A 26255-nucleotide genomic window follows, 5' to 3' on the forward strand; every position below is an offset into this window, starting at 1 on the left:
GCTCGGCCAAAGAGCGCCGACCGGAAAGGCGCTCGGCCAAAGAGCGCCGACCAGAAAGATGCTCGGCCAAAAAGCGCCGACCAGGAAGGCGCCCGACCAGAGAGAGCGCCAAGAAGAGGCGCTCGACCAAAGGGCACCAACCAGAAGGGTGCTCGGCTAGAGAGCGCCGATCCGAAAAGGACCAACCAAAGCACCAGGTAGGGACGCTCGGCTAAGAAAAGGCCGACCAAAGGACGCCGACCAGGAAGACGCTCGCCCAAAGGGCGCCGACCAGAAATACTGACTAAAGCGACCCCGCCACAGGGCGCCCCGTCGGGCGACCGGCTCGGCTCGGCACCCCTGCCGAGCCGATGCCTTAACCAAATGTTCAACTTCCGCCTAACCCTCTAAGCCTGAGGGACCTGACAACTCCACTACAACCTGCCGCTATCTCCAAGCCATCAAGGCATAAGATCTCCGCAGGTATTCGGCACGACCTGCCATTAATGCACGAGACCCCCTCAAGTCTCCGATGCACTCAGTCATTTAATGAACACGGCTCAAGGCGATCTCCGGATCACTGAACCATCAAAGCGTATGGCTCTCCCTGACCGCCGGTTCACTCGGTAATAAATGCACTTACCATCCACGGACCCCAGGCCCACCACGGCCGGCGGTTCAACCACTCCAACAGGTCCGATCGACCGTGACAACTCCCTGGTTCCGGTCTGATTCGGCCTTATTCTCCACTACGCCATTAATGGGCCAAATCGTGCCCAATTATCACAAAAGAGGACAAAATTCCCCTGTCACCTCCCAGGTAACACAATATCCCTCTATAAAAGGGAACCTGGGGGAAAGGAGGGGGGACCCGAAACAAACACAAGTAAACAGCACAGACACAATTGAGCTTAATATTCTCTTCATCTTCTCCACATATCTCTTCCTTGCTCTCTCCACATACTAGCCCCCTCTGACTTAAGCATCGGAGGGCCGGCGCCGGAAAGCCCGGCCACCGGCTTTTTTGCAGGACTCACACCCTCCAGGAGGACGCCACCAGCCGGCGCACCGCCGACCACCGTCCCTGCGGCGGAGCTCCTCCTCCCCTGGTTTCGCGGCGGCCCCCGGGTCCAATTTCCAGCAACAGATCTAATTTGTCATTCTAATCGATCTGAAGTTCCTTTAGATGAAGTAAAAGGGGACCATGCTGAATTGGTCATTAGTTTGATAAGTTTCCAGGGTATCCAAGAAAAGATAATGAAAGGCTTTCTAATTAACAGATTTCACCAATAAAACCCTTGCCTCTTTAAACAATTTAAAACTTGCTTGTATTGAAATGAGCGTTAAACCGCTAATGATGCATCAAGAAGCATTATTGTTTAAATTGTACTGTGGAAGAAGGTATGCTCTGTCAAATTGCTTCTGTTGCATGTGAAAATTCGTGCAATACCCCATGCCTCCTTTTAATGCAATCTTAGAAGTCCTTAGCTAAGATATGGTCGGTCGGGTAGAATGGTAGAATTTCCTAGATCTGGTGAGTTAGCACAGGCACAAACTGAAGAAATTTTTTTCTACTCTGCTGCGAAAGCTGTTGTAACTTTGCAATTCTGCAGTCAGGAAAGACTACACAACTTCGCATCCATTATTAAAGAGAAAAAGACCTATATCAGCTTCACACTTTTTTCCTCCTCAGATGATACAAGTTGACATGCTAAAACAATTTTTCAGGATCTAAATATTGCATCACACAAGCAGCTCACACTTCTTATAGCACCATAATTTAATGACAGAAAATTTCAGCAGGACTATGATAACTTTTTGGATTTGTCCCTTTGAGATCACTTAAGAAGGATGTCCTGATTTGCTATTTTAATATTATTCTCTGTTTCTGAACTACAGATTGATGAACTTTAAGCTCTCACGATGTTTTATTGACTCTTGAAATATTATTTCATTCATGACAAAAGGATCTATTCCAAGAAAGATAACCATCACTTGTCATCCTTTGGGACACAATCAATATATTTTTTATGATCAGCAATTTCACTAAAGAAAATTCCATCCCTCCTAAATTGCTTGGGATGTTTTTGTTCATATTTTGACTAAAAGAAGTCGAATTACAAGGCTCCTTCTGCTTGTCACTGCTTTCCACACATACTTGAGTAAAATAAACATGACAAAACAATTCAAGCACATAAAACAAGTTCTTGAAAAGTTATGGTTCAGTGAATCAGTGAGCCACATGCATTGCACATCACTAGTCACAGTTTGGATGCCAAAGAAACTTGATTTACCAACTGAACTAGTTCACTTTGACTTAGACAATCCAAGCATGGAATCTATGCCTAATCTGAACGTAAAACCAGATATGAATAAGCTCAATCATCTATTGAAATTATTTTTTTGATTTTCTTATACATCCTACTCTTCTCACAACCTCCAACTGCTGGTAGTTGAAAATTTGCGTTTCTTTTAAAGATAATAGCTCAAGCATTGAAAATGTGCTCTCTGAAGTTAAAATGATGCTATCTTGTCCCATGTTCAGGCGTCTCTATCTCAAGTGGCTTCAGTCTTTGATAAGCATCAATATATATATAAAGCACAAGAGGTTTACTGCTCAATAGAAGTGTGCATCGAGGTTAATTAACAATTTCAAAACCATAATAGCAATAGCAATTTTAGACATATCAGTCCTAATCATTGTTTGACCCAATTTTTACATGCCACAGTTTCTTATTCTAATTAGTGATAAAATACAAGATCTTTAGATGTTGATTTAAGAAAAGCATATTGTTATTAGTTTCATTATCCTGACTAGCATGCTCTTTTATGCAAATATGTTATCTTATATTCGATATTTTAGCCCATGTATTTATGCGTTAACATATCTACATTTGTTAACCATTTCTGATCATGCACTGAAGTTGTATATCATGCTATTATTAAGACAAAAAACTATTATTGTAAGAGAATTGGACACATAAGGTCTTGATATATATGCTGGAACTCAAGTTTATCCACAAAATCTGTGCCATGAGTTTTTGAGCCCAAGTTCATCTCTCTCTCTCTCTCTCTCTCTCTCTCTCTCTCTCTCTCTCTCTCTCTATATATATATATATATATATATATATATATATATATATATATATATATATATATATATATATATACATATATAATTAAGATAATGTTATATCTGGGGTAACTCTTATAGAGTTACAATATTTTTTTAAAGAAAGTAGATAACGGAAGTCCCACATTAATAATCCAACCCTTTAGATGTGATCTATAACCTCTAAATTTCTTACATATCGACAATCTTTTCATTTAGAGATTTGTAGCTTATACATCAAGTGGTCAAATAATATATATTATTTCAATTTACTTAAATTGTTTAATTTTTGACCACTTAATGCACATACTAGAGTTCTCTAAATGATATAATTTTTAGTATGCAAGTAGTTTAGAAATAGGAACGCCCGGATCATGGATGTAGGATTCCCATCATCCAATTCAAAAATATATGACTATATATGAGTTACACTAGATTTGTGTGTGTGTATACTTGTTTATATAAGCAGAAAGGCTTAATTAGGGATAAAAAGAAAGTTCCTAGGATTCCTCTTTGTCTATGATTTTTAACCAATAAAAGGATATTTTAAGATAGGTGTTATTAATGCAAACATGGACTTCATGGATTTATAACTAACTTTGTATTCTCCCCTATTGACCGTATGGACCTTATTCATTGACTTTTCAAAGTACGTGATGGGAATTAGTTCTCCTTTTATGTAGGCTACATCTGCTCCTTAATCAATTAGTATCCTATGCTTAAACGAGTATCCTTAATTTTGTATTGGATTTTGCTATACTATTTTTTCTTCATAAATATTTATATAACTACTCCACTGCTCTCATGTCATGAGTGGTGGGAAGATAGGCGTAACTTCCCTACTCCTATCATATCGTGGTAGTAGTAATTCCTATCCAACCATCATTTTTTGACTCCACTCGATTGAGACTTCATTTTGGGTTGATAGTTCTCGCCCCCTCGGTCTACACTGCATTCACTCATTTTGCACCCTTGATGTTTTAGCCTACATCTCCCTTGATGTATCAACCTTTAGATCATAGTTGTTAATCTGGATGCAGTGTAAACAATGCTTCCCCAAATGTTATTAGTCGACAGCTAAGAGGGTGATGGAATGTATTCAATACTATATCTATCGACCTAATTTTGGAATTGGGTATCATTTAACTTGGCCAATTCAAAGCCATGGAGGATTTGGTAGAGGTGACTCAAACTCAAGCAGTAGGTAAAAACCATGAAGGATCTGGTAGAGGTAAGACTTATCATTGTGTCTGCCCCCGAGCATATGACCTCGATGTGCAAACTATCCAAGGAGAAATTAGTGGCCTCCATTGATGCAATTGTTGGGAATTGTATCCTAAATGTCAATCGTCAGCATATTGATGATTGAATTTTATAAATGAATTGACAAATTAATAAAGTATTATTTGGCATTATTCATCATTTCATCTTCAAATGAACTCTTATATGATGAAGTCCTTAGGACTTATGTTATGATAAAGGAGGATTTATCTTTGAGTCCTTAAACTTGTTCGCGACCAAATGATATGTTGTTACTAGGACGACAACATTATCGAGATTAGGTCGTTGTGTGACATATACGTTGGTTGTCCTCTTAACCAAGGAGTGTGGAGACACTGGTATGCCATACAGGTGAAGTGTAGGAGTACATTTCACTGAACGTGACCAATTCCGGAACGCTCTACTGTCGAGAGATGTTCCGAGTGGATATGGGTATAAGTTTGGCCCTCTGACCTGAGATCGCAACCTGTGACTAGCAAGCAACTCACTGTACTTTGGTACCGGACTACCTGAATTTCTAATTCAGTGACGGAAGGTCACTGGGTGCAGTCAAGTACTTGCGTAGTCAGTTGTGAGTCGAGATGGAATTGACCCTTCCTGCAAACAGGAGATAATGTCTTGTGATTAATTTAGCAAAACTTTGGCCAGGGTAATCTCAGTGAGGAGTCACGGGATATCTAAAGTTAATCACATAATGGATGTACTAATTATAGGGTTGACAGTGAGCTCTAAGTCATCCTGGCATTAGGAGTCAAAAGGATTGAATTATACAGTAACCATAGTCCAGGGTTCCAGAATATTTGCTTCGCATATATTCGGCCTATCCGGACGTCGGGTACCATTGCTAGATGGTCACATCCATTAGTATAGGAAGACGTTCCTATACTACCGGCTTAGGTTCGAACCTATGAGGTCACACGCATAGAAGTTTCTAGGTTGATCAAATGGCTGATTGATGATTAAGAATCATTCAAGGGTAATTTGGTCAATTCGATTGACAAATTATCCTAAGCAAAAGTTGCATTAAAATAATTATTGAATTATTTGAGGATTAATTAGCAATTAGATTGCTAATGAACTCAATTTGATTGAGTAATTAAGCTTAGGTTGAGCCAAATTGAATAGGATTCAATTTGGGCTGCATCAGGGTTTGACCCAATTGGATTGGGTTCAACCCTAGTAGATTGAGCTTGACCCAATTGATGGGACTTGACCCAATTGGATTGGGCTTGATCCAAATCAATTAGAAGACGTTATTTGATGAGGATTATGAGTCCAAATAATCAGAATTGGATAAGGAGAAGAATCCCTAAATTTTAGGAACCCATCCTTATCTTCTTGGAGAAGAAGGACACCTTAATTTATTCCCAATATTTTCTACGCCTATCCTCTTTATTTTTGGCCAAAAATTGGCGTGAGAAGAGAGGAGGCGTGGGGTTATAATTCCTATAAAAATGGCGCCTTAAATCTTTCTAAAAAGATTTAGATGAATTTCCTAATTTGTAGGGATTGCATGGTGCATGAAATAGGGTGGTCTGCAGCTGAACTTTGGATGCATGAATTCCTATCTTTTAGGGATCCAAAATGCACGAAATTTGGATATGTTTATCTCCTCTTAGCTATAAAACCACCAGAATTTTTTAGGAATTTTATCAGCCAAATTAGTTGGCTAAATTAGGTGTGATACGTGGGGGGATCTTTTGGCTATAAAAGACCCCCATGCCTTGGGTTCAACATATACCATATTTAGAGGTTTCAAAAAATTCTGAAAAAATTCTTTGAGGGCCTCCATCCCTTCTTCTCCTTCTTCCTCACGTCCATCCTCCATCTCCTTGAAGAACAATCAAAGGTTGAATGTTTAGAAGGAGAAAACTTCAGCCATTGCTGCGTTCCTGCGCGAGCTAGCACTCCCGCGGAAGACGATCTACCTAGGGCTTCGCATGTACTTCTCATAGAGGCCATTTGTGTGCGTGGCTGCGAAGTCAAGGATCAGATCCATAAGTTTCTTCCATCATAAAAGGTATTAATCCCACATCAATATTTTATTTTGGAGTCAGAGTCTAGGTCTGATTCCCCGAGGTTTTACCCTCCTTTGGGGCTCCTCACGGAGTTATCTCCAGAATCCATTCGATGGATATTCGGAGATTAATTGGAATAGAGTTCTTAAGTTTCAGATGTGATAGTTAATCATGCATGAAAGTTTTAGCATAATTGTTTAAACGATTCCGGCATAATCCTATGTGTTCTTAAGGTGCTGATTTCTAGATTTGATCTTGTAAGCATGCATGTATTAAATTGTTTGATTCGATTTTTCCGCTGCATTTTAAAACTTAAAAAGAACTAGGTATGGCTTGATCCCCCTTATGAAGGGGTACGTAGGCAACCCGATCAGGTTCAGCCATGGTTTTAAAAAAAAAATGAAAAAAAAATCAGCATGCTTAACACCGAAGAACCTAGGATTCACTTTCAGTGGTATCAGAGCCAGGTTCATGTTTAAACTTTTATGTTTTAATTCTTGTAATTAAATCTGAAATCATTAACATATTTAGATTGGATCTAAAGTATTTTTATGATTGATTTAATTGCTGATTATGCATGATTAAGTAGATCTGAAATTTTGGATGCATATGATGCATGTTTGTGTTAGGATTAGTAACATGAATAAATCTGAAATTATAATATTATTTAGATTAGATCTAAATAAAGTTTATGATTTATATGATCTCTGATTTTAATGAACAAATCAGATCTGAAAATAAAAGTGAAAAAAATAAATACATAAGATGTATGTTGTTTGTATTAATTCATGTTGTTATGTATATGTGATGCATGAACATTAAAACATAATGACTTAAACATGAATTAAATCTGATTACATGTGATTAATTACAAAAACTCAGATCTGAAAATGTGTTTTAAGAATTGAAAGATTGTAATTAATATGTAATTAAAAAGAAATATGCAATGATTAAAACTTTCATAAGTCTAAACTTAATTGAGAATTAAGTGTTATGAAATAGAATTGTAACTCAATTAATTGACATTGCATAATTCTTTGGGCATATAGGTTAGCTTGAATCAAGTTTCTAGGATTGGGTTAGACCTAAGGTTAGAATCATACATGGACAAATAGAATTAATTGATCAAATCTAATTAAGTAGTAACTAGATTAGGTCAAGGAAATTCTAGGTCAATTTACAATAGTTGTAGATGGATCAAGTCCATATCTTTGATTAGACCAAGATGGAACTTGATTTAGGCTCAGAGGTGTAGCCCGAGTCATTTGAGTAATCAAATCGAAATTGATTAACCAGTCGGTGTCTAAGGTAAGTTTGGCAGTTTTGACCGGTGATTTTTAATTGGGAGCTACTCGCACTGATTCGTCTTTGTCGAGTTTATGGCATATCCCTTCCACCGATCTCACTTACCTGGCCGACATGGTCAATCACATTTTGATTGGATCACTTAATGATTCGAGTTAGCCCATGCCTAAAGGAAAATCAGTTTGACTGATTTAGATGCCTCCTTAACCGGTTTGAGTCTAATCTGATTTGGTGAAGTCAGTGGGAGAAATTAGACTAACCGGATCTTCTTATCTATCCTAATTAAGAAATCCTCTAAAATTATTAGGTCCTTAAAATGAAATGGTTATGAGGATAACTAGGTCATAGCCTCCCATTAAGTTGGGTGATAATGGGTCCAATGCTTTGATAATTATTGGAGGCGCGACACGCCTGGTACTTATCAAGCATTGGAATTGTCATTCAATATATGATGAGTTAAGTGTACCTTCAATAGGCGGTCAGGTGAGCCGAGCCACACTCGGACTTGGTCGTCTATTAGTTGATTAGACTTAACCCTATCATTTAATGGTTGGACCTGACTAGGGTATTCGGTGGAGGCGCCACACGCCTGCCGAAGAACCTAGGGCAAAATTATCACTAGAAGTTGCTTGGTGAAGCAACTGGTTTAGAACCTACCAATAGGTGCATATGGGTTAGCCGAGCCACACTCGGGCCTATATGCGATCTATTGGGTTCTAGTGCCCACTAAAGAATTAGGAGTAATTTTTCGAATTGGAGGTAGAGGCTACCAATTTGTATAAAACAGTGGGAGTACCTTTAGACTAAAGTCCAAGTCTAATGTGTTTAGTCAATTCATATACTAATAGCCAAATTTTTTTTTATGCAGAAATGGCCACTAATTTGTCACTTCGCTCATTGTTGGACAATGACAAGTTGACTGGTCCAAATTTTAATAATTGGCATAAGAAACTGAAAATAGTGCTAGAGCATGAAAGGATCCTTTATGTGATAACGGATCCAGCACCTGAGCAGCCCGCTGCTAATGCATCAAGATCGGCCAGAGACACTTATCAGAAGTGGCTTAGTGACCGGATCACTGTTCGATGCATCATGTTGGCAGTAATGAGTGATGAGTTTAGTAGGCGTTTTGAGAATACGCAGCCGGAAGATATTATTCAAGTGTTGAATGAATCATTCGGTGTTCCTGACGACGTTGAGAGGCACAAAACTAGTTGTGCCATATTCAGCGCCCGAATGAAAGATGGGACCTCGGTAACTAATCATGTACTGTACATGATTGAGTTGATTGAGCGTCTAAGCTCTCTTGGTTTTTCCCTTCATGATCAATTGGGGAAGGATGCCATACTAAACTCATTGCCTGGATCATACCGTCCTTTTCTCACTCATTTTCGTATGACGAAATCTGTAGTGAATTATCACCAATTGTTGGGGTTACTACAGACGTTTGAGAATGATCACCAACTTCTTAAGAAGACGGTGAACTTTGTGGGAGGTTCATCCAAGGGTCCTCCCTTTAAGAAAGGGAAAAAGAAAAATAAAATCCAAAAGAAACAAGTGCACTGATGAGAGCACAAAAGTGCGTTCTACACGTTGCTTAAATTAATATTATTGCTAACAAATAATGATAAAAGGGCTGCATTAATTTTATATTTTATTTGGTACAGATTATCGTAAATCAGAGTTTAAATGTGCATTTGGTCGACTTCAAGCCTGATTACACTGGAACAGAATTGAACCTGGTCAAGCACACTTGCACCAGAGGGATACATGGCAGTCATCTGGAGGCAATGTGTAATGAAACATCCAAGGGCTTAGATTCATCAAGCCAAGAAGATCTGCAATTGGATCTCCCGCGCCCTTAGCCACCTGCCGGACCCGCATCCAAGCTCCTCATGAACGCACTCCTTCCTTCCGCAATCACCGCCCACCTCATTCGCCTGCGTCCATCTGCCTCCACAGCATCCGCGCGTCGTCCCATGCCCGTGATCGTCTCCCAGCTTCCTCCATCTTCGTTCTTCAGCGTGCAACCACATATCCTAGCGTCCACCCGAGCCTGTGAAGCCGCCCAGCATCCCGCATCGTTTTCTTTCCCCGTTTCAAGCTTCCGCAGTCAACGTCTTCCCTGATCCCAGCCTTCGCGATTCATCCGGCATCCACCGTGTCCGCTTCTCCCGCGCTCTCAGCCATCTGCCGGACCAGCATCAGACCCCCTCAGCGCGAGCAATCTGCTGTGATCCGCCCGCAATCACCTCCACAGCTTCTTCCCGTCGTTCCGTGATCCAGCCTCCCACGATCGCTCCTCCTCAGCCTCAGCCCGCGCCTCCTTCCTTCCGCATCCAAGGAATCACGCAGCCAGCTTCCTTCCCGCAATCACCTCCACAGCTACCTCCCGAGATCCCGCACCCGCTTCTCCTCCACTCCATGCTCCGGCGATCTATAAGAAGGGGAGGAGGAGGAAGAACAGGAGGGGGGATTTGAAGAAGAAAACAGAGGAGCCGGGCTGCTGCAGTAGTAAGAAAAAGAAAAAAATAGAAAGAAACAGGGGATGCCCTGTTTCTGTTATTAAAAAAAAAAAAAGAGTGAGAAAGAGTGAGGAAGATGTTGAGCTAAAATCCTTGGTGATGGGTGAAGGAGGATCCTTTGGTGTACCGAGTTCATGATGTAAATTCTAATCCTTTGCTTTATACGATTTATCTTTTGATTATGTTATGATTCTCATATGTTGGAAATTCTTTTATGATTTATGCTTATTGATACATGTCTTCCTCAATTATTTGATTCATCGTTGACGTTCTAAGGCACGTTGAATGCTTAAAAAGAGAATTCATGTTATCAAGAACATACTCAATAATTAAATTTTATCTGCTTATAATTTTTAAAAGAAAACAAAAGAATCATAGAATTTATTGCATGAACTTGATATTATTAAAGGAGATTCTGGATCCCTACACCATTTTAATCTATCCAAACTTCGAATCTCTATTTACTGGTTTATTTTCTATTTGCAAACCATCATCTTAATCCACAAGTTCATTGAATCAATTAATCTGAAATTAAACTAATAATCCATAGATCGTTCCCTGAGGAATCGACCTCGGACTTCCGAGTTATACTACTTGTGCGATTCTCCTGCACTTGGGAGAACAGTTTTATTTTTGCACCAAGTTTTTGACGCTGTTGCCGGGGAACGGCTGAGTTATTAGCATAATTTTAGATTTAATTTTTACCTTAGTAGTTAGTATTTTTCTCTTGAAAAAAAAAAATTAAATTACATCTTTACTACTATTTTTAATTCCCTGCACAGTTTGCATCAAACTCTGATATCATAGAAATTAGCCGTCTGATTTGACTCAAATTTGGTCAGCTAGTGGAAGACACATTGTTGAATAATCTGAACGGTCTGATTGATATTCTGAGACTTTTAAGACCATTAGATTAATATAAAATCTTGCTGATTTCTGTTTTGAATTTTCTGCATTTATTTTTTTTTAGAATCAGAATTATATTGTTATTTTATCTCATTAACCCTTGTTGCTAATTGAAAATTTAAGAAAAAAAAACTTTAAGAAAAGATCAAGGGTGATTATTCAAAAATAAAAAAAAGAAAAAAAAATCTAAAATTTTAAATTTCAAATTTCAAATTTCAGAATTCAAATTTCAAACGTCAACTCATAAAATTTAAAAAAAAAATAATTAATTTGCTTGATCACCTATTCAATGAAATTTAATGTCATGCCATAAAATATTAAATAAAAAAAATCTCTTGATTGTTACATATAGTATAAGGCATCAGCATAAAATATTCTAAGGGCTGAACCCATTTAAAAAGATAAGGTCGGAATTTCATCACTCGTCCTTAGCCCAAAAATCACCCCAGTGCATAAATATCCTAAGCTTAACTAAAATCAACTAGACGTTGGCCCCTAAGGACATTCGAGCTCAATAGGACGAAGACCACCGAAAGTTGCACCAATTTCGCTCTGTGGCTTAGTTGATGTCTAGGCAAGCTTTGTCCCTATAAGGGAGACAGTCATCTGTTCGAGGCAAGTGGGTTTTAAGTGGGACCTTTGCGAACGCATCGTGACCCCTCCACTTACCTGGGAGCTTACCTGGTCAACTCGGTTCATTAGACCGGATTGGAGGCTTAGGTGCCCTCTTCAAACCAGTTAGGAGCTGTCTAGAAATTTAAGAAAAACATTAGAAATTGAGGTGTAATGTTTTGTTGCATGTTTGACTGTGAATAGGATTTTTATTTTAGGATGTCGTTTTAGGGTATCTTTAGTTGGTACTTATATTTATTTTTTTCATTTTTTTAAAAAAAAAGGAAAAAAAAAGAGAGGAAATTATTTTGCATGCTAAAGTGGAATAGGGACGACACCGGTCGATTAAGTCGTACAACTTTAGATCATCCCTTAGGACATACCTCTGAAATTCCTTCGCAATATCTCACACCTTGTGAGATGGCTGATCTAAATGAAGATGCGGGGAGTCACCACAATCGAGAACGAGAACCCCATGTTATGACTCTAAGACAATACCTACAACCGGCTAGGACTAGTCAACCTTCATGCATAATTTTTCCAGATAATGTAGGACATTTTGACATCAAACCAGGGGTAATCCAATTGTTGCCCAAGTTTCATGGGTTAGAGTCCGAAAGTCCGTATCTTCATTTAAAGGATTTTGAAGAATTGAGCATTACATTTAGAGTGCCAAATGTCACCGAGGATGTCCTCAAGTTGACATTGTTTCCTTTCTCTCTAAAGGATAAGGCCAAAACATGGCTAAACTCTTTGCGACCTAGATCAATAAGAAATTGGCAAGATATGCAGAGAGAATTTTTAAAGAAGTTCTTCCCCACACAAAGGACCAACTTTTTGAAAAGACATATCAGCAATTTCCATCAAAAAGATAATGAAACATTTTATGAATGTTGGGAAAGATTTAAAGACCTTCTTCTCTCATGCCCTCATTACGGATTCGAAACTTGGAGAACCATTAGCTTCTTTTATGAAGGTTTATCTCCACAGTTGAAACAGTTTGTAGAGACCATGTGCAATGGTAGATTTTTAGAAAAACACCCTGATGAGGCATGGGAGTATTTGGATTCCCTTGCTGAGACTACCCAACTTTGGGATAACGGGGATAGAAACAACAAGTCTTTGCCTAAGCCTACTAGCTCTGTACATGGAGGCCTTTATAACCTCAGAACTGAGGATGATCTTCATGCTAAAATGGCAGCCCTCACTAGGAAGATAGAAGAAATTGAGCTTAGGAAGGTTGAGCCTGTCAAGACTATAGAGCTTAGAAACGAGTGTTGTGGTATCTGCGATATGTCAGGTCATACCACTACAGATTGTCCCACCATACCGGCATTCAAAGAAGTCTTGCACGATCAAGCAAATGCTATGAACTCCTACCAAAAGCCTTATAACGATCCATACTCGAATACCTATAACCCTGGTTGGAAGAATCATCCAAACTTTAGGTGGAGAAACGATCATCCTCAACAGTCACACCATTCAGCTCCTCCACCTGCACATCCTACTTTTGCATCACCACCCTCTCAAAAGCCAAATATCGAGGATACCTTGCAATCCATACAAACGTTTCTACAAGGTCAAGCTAATATCAATGCTCAAAATACTCGAAATTTTGAAGACATAAGGAACCAATTGTCAATGTTGACTACCGTCCTAAGTACCCAAGAGAAGGGTAAGCTTCCAGCTCAACCCCAACCTAACCCACAAGTGCACGGTAGTAATAATACGGCTCCTTCTAGTTCGCATACAGAGCATGCAAAGAGCATCATGACTTTGCGTAATGGGAAAGTCATTGATCAAACCGTCCCATTGAGACCGCAGGTCACTTCTAATTCTGATGCTCCCAAAGTTGATGAAAGGGACAAAGAAGAAGTTGAGGTCCCAACTTCTACTAAGAAAGTTGAATGTCCTTTTCCTCCACCTTTTCCACAACGGTTAAAGCCGTTGCAAAAGCTCGAACCTAATTCTGAAATTCTTGAGCTTTTTAAACAAGTAAAGATCAACATACCTCTTCTTGATGCAATCAAACAAGTACCCTCATATGCCAAATTTTTGAAGGACTTGTGTACTGTCAAACGCCGATTAAATGTTAAGAAGAAGGCATTTTTAACTGAAAATGTGAGTGCTATTTTGCAGCACAACATTCTCCCTAAATATAAAGATCCAGGTTGCCCAACCATTTCATGCATCATAGGCGACTTTAGGATAGAGCGAGCATTGTTAGATTTAGGGGCAAGTGTGAATTTGTTGCCATATTCTGTATATGAGCAACTTGGTTTAGGTGAGTTGAAGCCAACCTCCGTCACTTTGCAATTAGCTGACAGGTCAGTTAAAATTCTAAGGGGGATTGTCGAGGATGTATTAGTCCAAGTAGACAAGTTCTATTTTCCTGTCGATTTTATCGTATTGGACACACATCCGGCTTCGAACTCACAGTCTCAGATTCCGGTCATTTTAGGACGTCCATTCCTTGCAACTTCTAATGCATTGATTAATTGTAGGAATGGCGTCATGAAGCTTTCTTTTGGTAACATGACCTTAGAACTGAACATTTTTAATGTGTGCAAACAACCTAATGATCCCGAAGAGAGTAAGGAGGTTGATTGGGTTGAAACTATCGCGGAGGAATATTTGTTAGCTGAAGCATTTAACGATCCATCCGGCGATAGTTTAATTGATTGGTGTTCTAATGGCACCAATAAAGATGATTTGTTGGTCAAACCTAGTATGAATTTTTCGAACGCCATGATGATCAATGGGTGGAGACCAAAAGTAGAAAAATTTGAACAGTTGCCACCTCGAGAAGCAAAGATAGTACCATCCCATGAGCAAGTGCCTAAGCTCGAGTTAAAACCTTTACCGAAGGAACTCAAGTATGCCTTTCTTGGACCCGAGGACACTTACCCTATAATTATCTCATCTGATCTTAATCATGACCAAGAAAGAAAATTACTTGGTGTTCTAAAGAATCATAAAGGAGCTTTAGGGTGGTCTATTGCCGACTTGAAGGGGATTAGCCCCTTAGTTTGCACGCACCGGATATATTTGGAGGATAATGCCAAAACCACAAGGCAAATGCAACGAAGGTTAAATCCTACAATGAGAGATGTGGTTAAGGCAGAAGTCCTCAAGTTGCTTGACGTGGGTATTATTTACCCAATTTCTGACAGCAAGTGGGTAAGCCCTACTCAAGTCGTTCCTAAGAAATCGGGTTTGACGGTAGTAGAAAATGAACAAGGTGAACTAGTTCCAACTCGTGTCCCGACGAGTTGGCGCATGTGTGTTGACTACCGAAAGCTGAATTTGGTCACACGAAAGGATCACTTTCCTCTATCCTTCCTAGACCAAGTATTGGAGAGAGTTGCAGGGCATGCTTTCTATTGTTTTCTTGATGGCTATTCGGGATATTATCAAATTGAAATTTCACCAGAAGATCAAGAGAAGACTACCTTCACTTGTCCTTTTGGCACATTTGCTTTCCGATGAATGCCATTCGGGTTGTGTAATGCACCTGCAACATTCCAAAGATGCATGCTCAGCATCTTTGAAGACATGAACGAGAAATTTTTGGAAGTGTTCATGGACGACTTCTCCGTTTTTGGCGACACATTTGATGATTGCCTGTCACATTTACAAGCTGTCTTAGCTCGATGTATGGAAAAGAATTTGATACTGAATTGGGAGAAATGCCACTTCATGGTGCCAAAGGGAATTGTCTTAGGACATATTGTTTCATCGAAGGGCATGGAAGTAGATAGAGCTAAGACTGATTTAATTGCTAAGCTACCTGCACCCAAGACGGTTAGAGATGTTAGATCATTTTTGGGTCACGCCGGATTTTATAGGAGATTCATCAAGGACTTTAGTGTCATATCTCGACCATTATGTAATCTTCTATCCCTTGATACACCGTTCAATTGGACTGAAACTTGCCAAGATGCATTCGAGAAGTTAAAGTCTATGCTTAGCACTGCACCCATCGTTCGACCACCCGATTGGTCATTACCTTTTGAGATTATGTGCGACGCTAGCGACTATGCAATAGGAGCTGTCTTAGGACAACGCAAGGATAATAAGCCATATGTCATTTACTATGCAAGCAAAACCTTAAACGATGCTCAAATGAATTACACTACCACCGAGAAGGAATTGCTTGCAGTAGTATTTGCCTTAGACAAATTTCGCTCTTATATCCTTGGTGCTCCTATTATTATCTTCACGGACCATGCAGCGCTAAAATATTTGTTGGATAAGAAAGAGGCCAAACCACGCTTAATACGATGGATACTTCTACTCCAAGAATTTGACATCACTATCAAAGATAAAAAAGGAGTAGAGAATGTGGTTGCTGACCATTTATCACGATTAGTTTTTCATGATTCAGTGCCACAATTTTCCATCAAGGACTCATTCCCTGAAGAGCAGTTGTTTGCACTTTCTAGTATGCCATGGTATGCAGATATTGTAAATTTTCTTGTTACAAACCGGATGCCAGAACATTGGGGGTCGACAGATAGAAAAATTTTCTTGCGCGAAGTAAAGAATTATTACTATGACGAACCCTATTTATTTAAATATTGCAACGATCAAATCTTTAGACGATGCATACCGGATCATGATATACAAAGCGTACTTTCTTTCTGCCACACTGATGCTTGCGGTGGACACTTTGCCTCTAAGAAAACTGTTGCAAAAGTTTTGCAATGTGGTTTCTATTGGCCTACTATGTTCAAAGATGCCCACGAGTTCTGCAGAACATGTGATCCATGTCAACGTATTGGAAGTCTAACTCGTAGGCAAATGATGCCTCTTCAACCCATTACTATTATCGAAATTTTCGATTGTTGGGGCATCGATTTTATAGGCCCATTCCCACCGTCTTTTGGATATGAGTACATTTTAGTCGGTGTCGAATATGTGTCCAAATGGGTAGAAGCTGTCGCTTGTAAGACCAATGATCACAAACCTGTCCTAAAGTTTTTAAAAGAAAATATTTTTTCACGATTTGGGATGCCTAAGGTTATAATCAGTGACGGTGGAAAACACTTTTGTAATAAGCCTTTTGAGACATTATTAAAAAAGTATGGTGTCACCCACAGAGTTGCTACCCCATATCACCCGCAAACTAGTGGCCAAGTAGAATTAGCCAATAGGGAAATCAAGCGTATTTTAGAGAAAACGGTGAACCCATCACGGAAAGATTGGTCCTTGAAACTATCAGATGCATTATGGGCTTATCGTACTGCATACAAAACCAATCTTGGCATGTCTCCCTACCGGCTAGTCTACGGAAAAGCGTGTCATCTGCCTGTAGAAATAGAACATAAATCGTATTGGGCAATTAGAAAATTGAATTTTGATTTACAAGATGCCGGTCTAGCTAGAAAATTGCAATTAAACGAGCTTAATGAGATTCGCAGAGATGCTTATGACAATGCTAAAATTTGCAAAGAACGAATGAAGATCTTACATGATAAATCAATTTTAAAAAAATCTTTTGAACCTTTGCAAAAAGTTCTTTTATATGATTCCCGCTTACATCTGTTTCCTGGTAAGTTGCGATCGAGATGGACAGGTCCTTACATTATAAAAACTGTTTTTCCACATGGGGCGGTTGAGATTGAGAATCCACGAGATGGTAGAATTTTTAAGGTAAATGGACACAGACTTAAACCTTTTCTTGAGAATTTTGCAGATGAAGAAGATTTCTTTTTCTTGGGGGAGCCTTCTTATGACTGAACATGAAGGCAAAGGTATGTGTATATTAGTTAGGATTATTTCTCTAGTTTTGTAGGTTTTATTTTCTGGATATCAACAGCTCAGGTATTCCTCTTCTCTCCAATGTTATTTTCTCTACTGTCTTTCATTATAATTTTCTTGTATCTATTACATTGAGGACAATGCAATGTTTAAGTTGGGGGGAGGGAAGTATTTTGCAAAAAAAAAAAAAAATGCTTTTGCATTTAATTTATTCTATTACTTTCTTTTCTAAGTAAATGCACATGTATTTTCATATTGAGTTTGTGCAACTATTACGGCAAGGAACACATGCATATTATGACTGATCAGAGACCTATTATTAGATCCCCGCACATGTATTTAATGATTATAGGAAGGCCTCAGGAGTTCACAGTTGTTTAATGCATTTTTATTAAGCCATATCTGTAAAAGAAGTATGAGTATCCTTGTTCGTACTATAAGGTTCATGATTTGGTTTTCACATAAAGATAGAAGTTGAATACCCTAGCTAGATCACCTAAGTGCCTTATGTTCCGACCTTGGTTGACCTATAGTCACAATGCAGTCACGTTATATGGTTCAGTTTACCTTCTCTCTTTATTGGCAAAAAAAAAAAAAAAGATGACAAGTCTGACCTCGTGGTGTAGTCTGGTTCGAGTAATTAAGCCCGAGGGGTGTTTTACCTAATGCCTTGAGCCAACTGGATCAGGAGTCCTTGGCCGAAAACTCGCTACATGGACCTTACTAGAGCCTAAGGAGGTTGGATTATTATAATCGTCATATGTGTTTAAAAATAAAAATAAGCATGAATAAGGTTGGTCAGACTGACCCAGGGATATGTGGTAATGGCTGGTTTGACTCCATTAATTTGGAACTCTGTGTACTTTGGATGTTTAGTTGGGATTGATAGCTCCTTCTTTATATGCGAACCATTCTTGACAAAATTTAGACAACATGAGATATTCTGAAAATTTGATGGATCAGGCTCTAATAAACTGTAATAAACACCTGTGAACTTGAGTAGTGCACCTAAAAGTCAAGCGGTACCATGTTGTGGTGGAGGTATTAGTGCTCTAAGAAAGTCATCTGTTTATGCATACTACACTTTAGTATTACCCTTGCTTTGATAGTTGCCATGCTTGAGAAAAATATATAACACGTGTGCATTGACTTAAATTTCATTATATATCATTTTATTCATGATGTTTGTGGGTAACATCTCTGAAAACCCTCACGAGACAACACTCGTCCACTAGGGTAACCTAAGGGTTTAACGGCTTGTTGCACATGTGTCAGGATCAAGCGCTACCATTACACCAAAACCGACCGGTGTTAGTGAAGGCGCAACTCTATTTCCTTAAACCCCACCAAAGGCAGCGCCACGAGTCGACTCCGACCAAGGCCTCGCCCAACCCCGGACTCCGACCTGGCCTCGCCATGGGTTCAGGGACCCTCGGTATGACCCACCTACTAACCAGGCCATAAGGCGGCAGGACATGCTGACAGTGACCCTCCCTGTGCTGCTCAGGGACCCCGCGGGTATGGCCCGCACAGCGGCCGAGTATGTCCAACATTCCCCCCCCAACGCGATGCCTGGGTTTCGAACTCGAGACCTCTGGCTCTGATACCAATTGTCAGGATCAAGCGCTACCATTACACCAAAACCGACCGGTGTTAGTGAAGGCGCAACTCTATTTCCTTAAACCCCACCAAAGGCAGCGCCACGAGTCGACTCCGACCAAGGCCTCGCCCAACCCCGGACTCCGACCTGGCCTCGCCATGGGTTCAGGGACCCTCGGTATGGCCCACCTACTAACCAGGCCATCGCCGTTGGCAGGCGGCAGGACATGCTGACAGTGACCCTCCCTGTGCTGCTCAGGGACCCCGCGGGTATGGCCCGCACAGCGGCCGAGTATGTCCAACAACATGCTAAGTGCAATCGTAATGCCCTACGAAAATGGGTACGTATCTTAGTTTTGTATCTTCAGCTTCAATAATAAAAAAAAAAAGTCATAGGTTAGACAACATCTTTTGTGCCCTCATTTTACCGTTTGCCCGTTAATTGCTAGAGACTAGCAATAAGCAAGTTGGGGGGTGTGATGAGAGCACAAAAGTGCGTTCTATACGTTGCTTAAATTAATATTTATTGCTAACAAATAATGATAAAAGGGCTGCATTAATTTTATATTTTATTTGGTACAGATTATCGTAAATCAGAGTTTAAATGTGCATTTGGTCGACTTCAAGCCTGATTACACTGGAACAGAATTGAACCTGGTCAAGCACACTTGCACCAGAGGGATACATGGCAGTCATCTGGAGGCAATGTGTAATGAAACATCTAAGGGCTTAGATTCATCAAGCCAAGAAGATCTGCAATTGGATCTCCCGCGCCCTTAGCCACCTGCCGGACCCGCATCCAAGCTCCTCATGAACGCACTCCTTCCTTCCGCAATCACCGCCCACCTCATCCGCCTGCGTCCATCTGCCTCCACAGCATCCGCGCGTCGTCCCATGCCCGTGATCGTCTCCCAGCTTCCTCCATCTTCGTTCTTCAGCGTGCAACCACATATCCTAGCGTCCACCCGAGCCTGTGAAGCCGCCCAGCATCCCGCATCGTTTTCTTTCCCCGTTTCAAGCTTCCGCAGTCAACGTCTTCCCTGATCCCAGCCTTCGCGATTCATCCGGCATCCACCGTGTCCGCTTCTCCCGCGCTCTCAGCCATCTGCCGGACCAGCATCAGACCCCCTCAGCGCGAGCAATCTGCCGTGATCTGCCCGCAATCACCTCCACAGCTTCTTCCCGTCGTTCCGTGATCCAGCCTCCCACGATCGCTCCTCCTCAGCCTCAGCCCGCGCCTCCTTCCTTCCGCATCCAAGGAATCACGCAGCCAGCTTCCTTCCCGCAATCACCTCCACAGCTACCTCCCGAGATCCCGCACCCGCTTCTCCTCCACTCCATGCTCCGGCGATCTATAAGAAGGGGAGGAGGAGGAAGAACAGGAGGGGGGATTTGAAGAAGAAAACAGAGGAGCCGGGCTGCTGCAGTAGTAAGAAAAAGAAAAAAATAGAAAGAAACAGGGGATGCCCTGTTTCTGTTATTAAAAGAAAAAAAAGAGTGAGAAAGAGTGAGGAAGATGTTGAGCTAAAATCCTTGGTGATGGGTGAAGGAGGATCCTTTGGTGTACCGAGTTCATGATGTAAATTCTAATCCTTTGCTTTATACGATTTATCTTTTGATTATGTTATGATTCTCATATGTTGGAAATTCTTTTATGATTTATGCTTATTGATACATGTCTTTCTCAATTATTTGATTCATCGTTGACGTTCTAAGGCACGTTGAATGCTTAAAAAGAGAATTCATGTTATCAAGAACATACTCAATAATTAAATTTTATCTGCTTATAATTTTTAAAAGAAAACAAAAGAATCATAGAATTTATTGCATGAACTTGATATTATTAAAGGAGATTCTGGATCCCTACACCATTTTAATCTATCCAAACTAAAGGATATTACTTCTACTTTGCTGAAGAACAAAAATTGTTCGTAAGCAATAGAGTTGTTTTCTTAGAGAAAGAATTCCTTAGTGAAGGAACTAAAAGCTCTAATGTTGAGCTTAGAAAAGTTCAACATGTAGAAGATCCGACACCATCCACTAAACCAATTGAGTCAGATTTGATTAGATCAGATTCAGAACCCATATTAGATGCACCATTAAGGCGATCGGGTAGAGTACCACGTCAGCCGGACAGATACTATGGTTTCTTGGTCCGGGATAGGGATCCTATCGAACTTGATGAAAACGATGAGGATCCGATCACATATATGGATGCAATGCAGAGGTATGACTCTGATAAATGGCTTGGAGCCATGCAATCCGAAATGGAATCCATGAAGGTCAATGATGTTTGGACATTAGTTGACCCACCCGAAGGAATTAAACCCATAGGGTGTAAATGGATATTCAAAAGGAAACGGGGCACAGACGGAAAAGTAGAGACCTATAAAGCCCGTCTGGTTGCCAAGGGTTATCGTCAACGTTATGGTATTGACTATGACGAGACGTTTTCTCCTGTGGCAATGCTCAAGTCCATTCGGATTGTGCTTGCGATAGCAGCACATTTAGACTATGAAATCTGGCAAATGGATGTAAAGACCGCATTTCTAAATGGAGATTTAGAAGAGAAAGTGTATATGATACAACCTGAAGGTTTTACATCTGCAGATGAGTCTAAAGTGTGCAAGCTTCAAAAATCCATTTATGGATTAAAGCAAGCTTCACGGAGTTGGAATATATGTTTTGATAAGGTAATCAAAACATATGGCTTCATTAAGAATGAAGAGGAACCTTGCATTTATAAATGGGCAAATGGTTCAGTTATCATATTTCTTGTTTTGTATGTGGATGACATTCTTTTAATCGGGAATGACATTTCTGCATTACAAGGAATAAAGGTTTGGCTATCATCTTAATTTTCCATGAAGGATTTGGGAGAAGCATCTTACATCCTAGGGATGAAGATCTATAGAGATAGATCTAGAAGATTGCTTGGATTATCCCAATCCACATACATTGATACTATACTGAAAAGGTTCAGTATGATTAATTCCAAGAAAGGCTATCTTCCAATGGGCCATGGAATTAACCTCTCTAAAAGGGATTGTCCGACAACCTCTCAAGAAAGAGAGAGTATGGATAGAATTCCATATGCTTCGGCAGTGGGATCTATAATGTATGCCATGACATGTACTAGACCAGATGTGGCATACTCACTAGGAGTAGTGAGTAGATACCAGTCTGATCCAGGTAGCAACCACTGGAAGGTTGTAAAAACCATCCTTAAGTATTTGAGAAATACTAAAGATCAGTGGCTTGTCTACGGTGATTCTGACTTAAAACTTGAGGGATATACCGATTCAAGTTTTCAGTCAGATCAAGATGATAGCAAGAGCGTGTCGGGATATATCTTCACTCTTAAGGATGGGGCCATCTGCTGGAAGAATTCCAAGCAGCATACAGTGGCAGATTCTACATGTGAAGCAGAATACATCGCAGCATCTGATGCAGCCAAGGAAGCCGTATGGTTGCGCAAGTTCATCACCGAGCTGGGAGTGGCACCTTCCATTGATGGTCCAGTTCCTATATTTTATGATAACACTGGAGCCATAGCTCAGGCAAAGGAACCTAAAGCACATCAGCGGACCAAACATATTCTGCGACGCTATCACCTGGTTCGAGAGATTATAGAACGAGGTGATATTGATCTTCAGAAGATTGACACAAAAGAAAATCTGGCTGACCCATTTACCAAAGTCCTCGGCATCAAAGAGTTCAACGAACACAAGTCGAAGATGGGTATTAGATACTGTGCCGATTGGCTTTAGGCTAAGTGGGAGTTGTTGGGAATTGTATCCTAAATGTCAATCGTCAGCATATTGATGATTGAATTTTGTAAATGAATTGACAAATTAATAAAGTATTATTTGGTATTATTCATCATTTCATCTTCAAATGAACTCTTATATGATGAAGTCCTTAGGACTTATGTTATGATAAAGGAGGATTTATCTTTGAGTCCTTAAACTTGTTCGCGACCAAATGATATGTTGTTACTAGGACGACAACATTATCGAGATTAGGTCGTTGTGTGACATATACGTTGGTTGTCCTCTTAACCAAGGAGTGTGGAGACACTGGTATGCCATACAGGTGAAGTGTAGGAGTACATTTCACTGAACGTGACCAATTCCGGAACGCTCTACTGTCGAGAGATGTTCCGAGTGGATATGGGTATAAGTTTGGCCCTCTGACCTGAGATCGCAACCTGTGACTAGCAAGCAACTCACTGTACTTTGGTACCGGACTACCTGAATTTCTAATTCAGTGACGGAAGGTCACTGGGTGCAGTCAAGTACTTGCGTAGTCAGTTGTGAGTCGAGATGGAATTGACCCCTCCTGCAAACAGGAGATAATGTCTTGTGATTAATTTAGCAAAACCTTGGCCAGGGTAATCTCAGTGAGGAGTCACGGGATATCTAAAGTTAATCACATAATGGATGTACTAATTATAGGGTTGACAGTGAGCTCTAAGTCATCCTGGCATTAGGAGTCAAAAGGATTGAATTATACAGTAACCATAGTCCAGGGTTCCAGAATATTTGCTTCGCATATATTCGGCCTATCCGGACGTCGGGTACCATTGCTAGATGGTCACATCCATTAGTATAGGAAGACGTTCCTATACTACCGGCTTAGGTTCGAACCTATGAGGTCACACGCATAGAAGTTTCTAGGTTGATCAAATGGCTGATTGATGATTAAGAATCATTCAGGGGTAATTTGGTCAATTCGATTGACAAATTATCCAAAGCAAAAGTTGCATTAAAATAATTATTGAATTATTGGAGGCTAATTAGCAATTAGATTGCTAATGAATTCAATTTGATTGAGTAATTGGGCTTAGGTTGAGCCAAATTGAATAGGATTCAATTTGGGCTACATCAGGGTTTGATCTAATTGGATTGGGTTCAACCCAAGTAGATTGAGCTTGACCCAATTGATGGGACTTGACCCAATTGGATTGGGCTTGATCCAAATCAAGTAGAAGACCTTATTTGATGAGGATTATGAGTCCAAATAATCAGAATTGGATAAGGAGAAGAATCTCTAAATTTTAGGAACCCATCCTTATCTTCTTGGAGAAGAATGACACCTTAATTTATCCCCAATATTTTCTATGCCTATCTTCTTTATTTTTGGCCAAAAATTGGCGTGAGAAGAGAGGAGGCGTGGGGTTATATTTCCTATAAAAATGGCGTCTTAAACCTTTCTAAAAAGATTTAGATGAATTTCCTAATTTATAGGAATTGCATGGTGCATGAAATAGGGTGGTCTGCGGCTGAACTTTGGATGCATGAATTCCTATCTTTTAGGGATCCAAAATGCACGAAATTTGGATATGTTTATTTTCTCTTAGCTGCCAAACCACCAAAAATTTTTAGAAATTTTATCAGCCAAATTAGTTGGCTAAATTAGGTGTGAGGCGTGGAGTGGTCTTTTGGCTATAAAAGACCCCCATGCCTTGGGTTCAAGATATACCATATTTAGAGGTTTCAAAAAATTCTGAAAAAATTCTCTGAGGGCCTCCATCCCTTCTTCTCCTTCTTCCTCACGTCCATCCTCCATCTTCTTGAAGAACAATCAAAGGTTGAGTGTTTAGAAGGGGAAAGCTTCAACCATTACAACGTTCCTGCGCGAGCTAGCACTCCCGCGGAAGACGATCTACCTAGGGCTTCGCGTGTACTTCTCATAGAGGCCATTCGTGTGCATGGCTGCAAAGTCAAGGATCAGATCCACAATTTTTTTCTATCATAAAAGGTATTAATCCCACATCAATATTTTATTTTGGAGTCAGGGTCTAGGTCTGATTCCCCGTAAAACCAACGGTGTAGGTTGTTGGTAAGCCCGTAAAACCAACGTAGGTTGTTGGTGAGCCCGCAATGAAAGAGTAGATGCCCTACAAGCCAATCGCAATATGTATTGCGAAAGGTTTTTTCTTTTGATTTGTCCAAATCATGTACATGACATTTAAATATGAATAAAGGCGTTATGTTTTATCATATGCTGTTGATTATATTTATGATAAACTTCTTAAATTAGGGCAATGGTTTTAAGACTATGATGAGATCATACTAGTGAGACTTAAAATCCTAAAATCCTAATATTAAATATTCCCAGTCATTGGTACATTGAGTCGGGGATCAATGATTACCGGAAAGACTGGCATGTCTTATGTATGCTCGATGCAGAGGATGATTGATCTCACAATCATTTGTGTGGAGATACTAATACAAAGATGTGGGTGCTCATTAGAAGAATGAGTTCACTAAATTGACCTACAAAGAGAAATCTTATGAAGTCTTACTTACATGTCAAAAGATGATTCTCTTAGTGGGAGTTGTGCAACTGATCCTATGACCTGAGATCACCATGGTATCTTGTGCACATGAACCCATATTTTGGTTTACACTCATTCATGACAATAAGTTGTGTACGAGGTCTTCTGGATATGGTGAATTATGTACGAAGATTATGAGTAGGTCAACAAGGAATTAATCACTTCTAGTAAGAGAAGATAGCATCCTATTTATTCTAATCATATGATAATTCAGAAAGCCTTTGATCAAAGCAGAATGAAAATTAGAAAGAGTTTCTAAATATTTCATTATTTGAATTATCATTAAAAGATTGAGAAAAATATGAATATGAAATTGAGTTTGACATATATTCATACTCATATACATATTTGGGATGCAGTTTGATTAAAGAATTAAATTGCACGGTAACTTGCCACTGAAGGGTATTTTTGGTATTTCTACCAAATTTCATATTTTCCGGATAGACATGATATGTTGCTAGACGTCAATCTTGTCTTATAGGTTTGATCGAATTAAAGAGTTTAATTCGATCACCAATTAGAAAGGATTCTAATTGTTAAGTTCGGATTCGCGCAGTTTGGACTTAAATCGATTAGAAGAGTTCTAATCAAGTTGGGTCAACTCGCACTCACACCTATTGCTGGCTAAGTATGAAACCCAATGGGTCACACACAAGAAAACTTATCAAGGGTCTAATTGGATTAGATCATATTTGCAAGATAAACATCCTAGCAGGTGTTGCAAACCTTAGCTCCTGATTCAAATTGGATTCGAATCTGTTTCAAATTGGATTCGAATCTGATTCTTAATTGATCTAATTTGATTAGATCAT

General features: G+C 39.9%; 1 non-coding gene across 1 annotated transcript; it reads right to left on the reverse strand.

Annotated features, from left to right (window-relative positions):
* Positions 1-12570: 12570 nt before the first annotated feature.
* Positions 12571-12679, reverse strand: LOC120106324. The gene has a single exon (XR_005508509.1). It is a non-coding gene; the product is annotated as a small nucleolar RNA R71 (small nucleolar RNA).
* Between the last annotated feature and the right edge of the window lie 13576 nt (positions 12680-26255).

The sequence above is a fragment of the Phoenix dactylifera genome, unplaced genomic scaffold (genome assembly GCF_009389715.1).
Source record: "Phoenix dactylifera cultivar Barhee BC4 unplaced genomic scaffold, palm_55x_up_171113_PBpolish2nd_filt_p 000527F, whole genome shotgun sequence".
Lineage (NCBI taxonomy): Eukaryota > Viridiplantae > Streptophyta > Magnoliopsida > Arecales > Arecaceae > Phoenix > Phoenix dactylifera.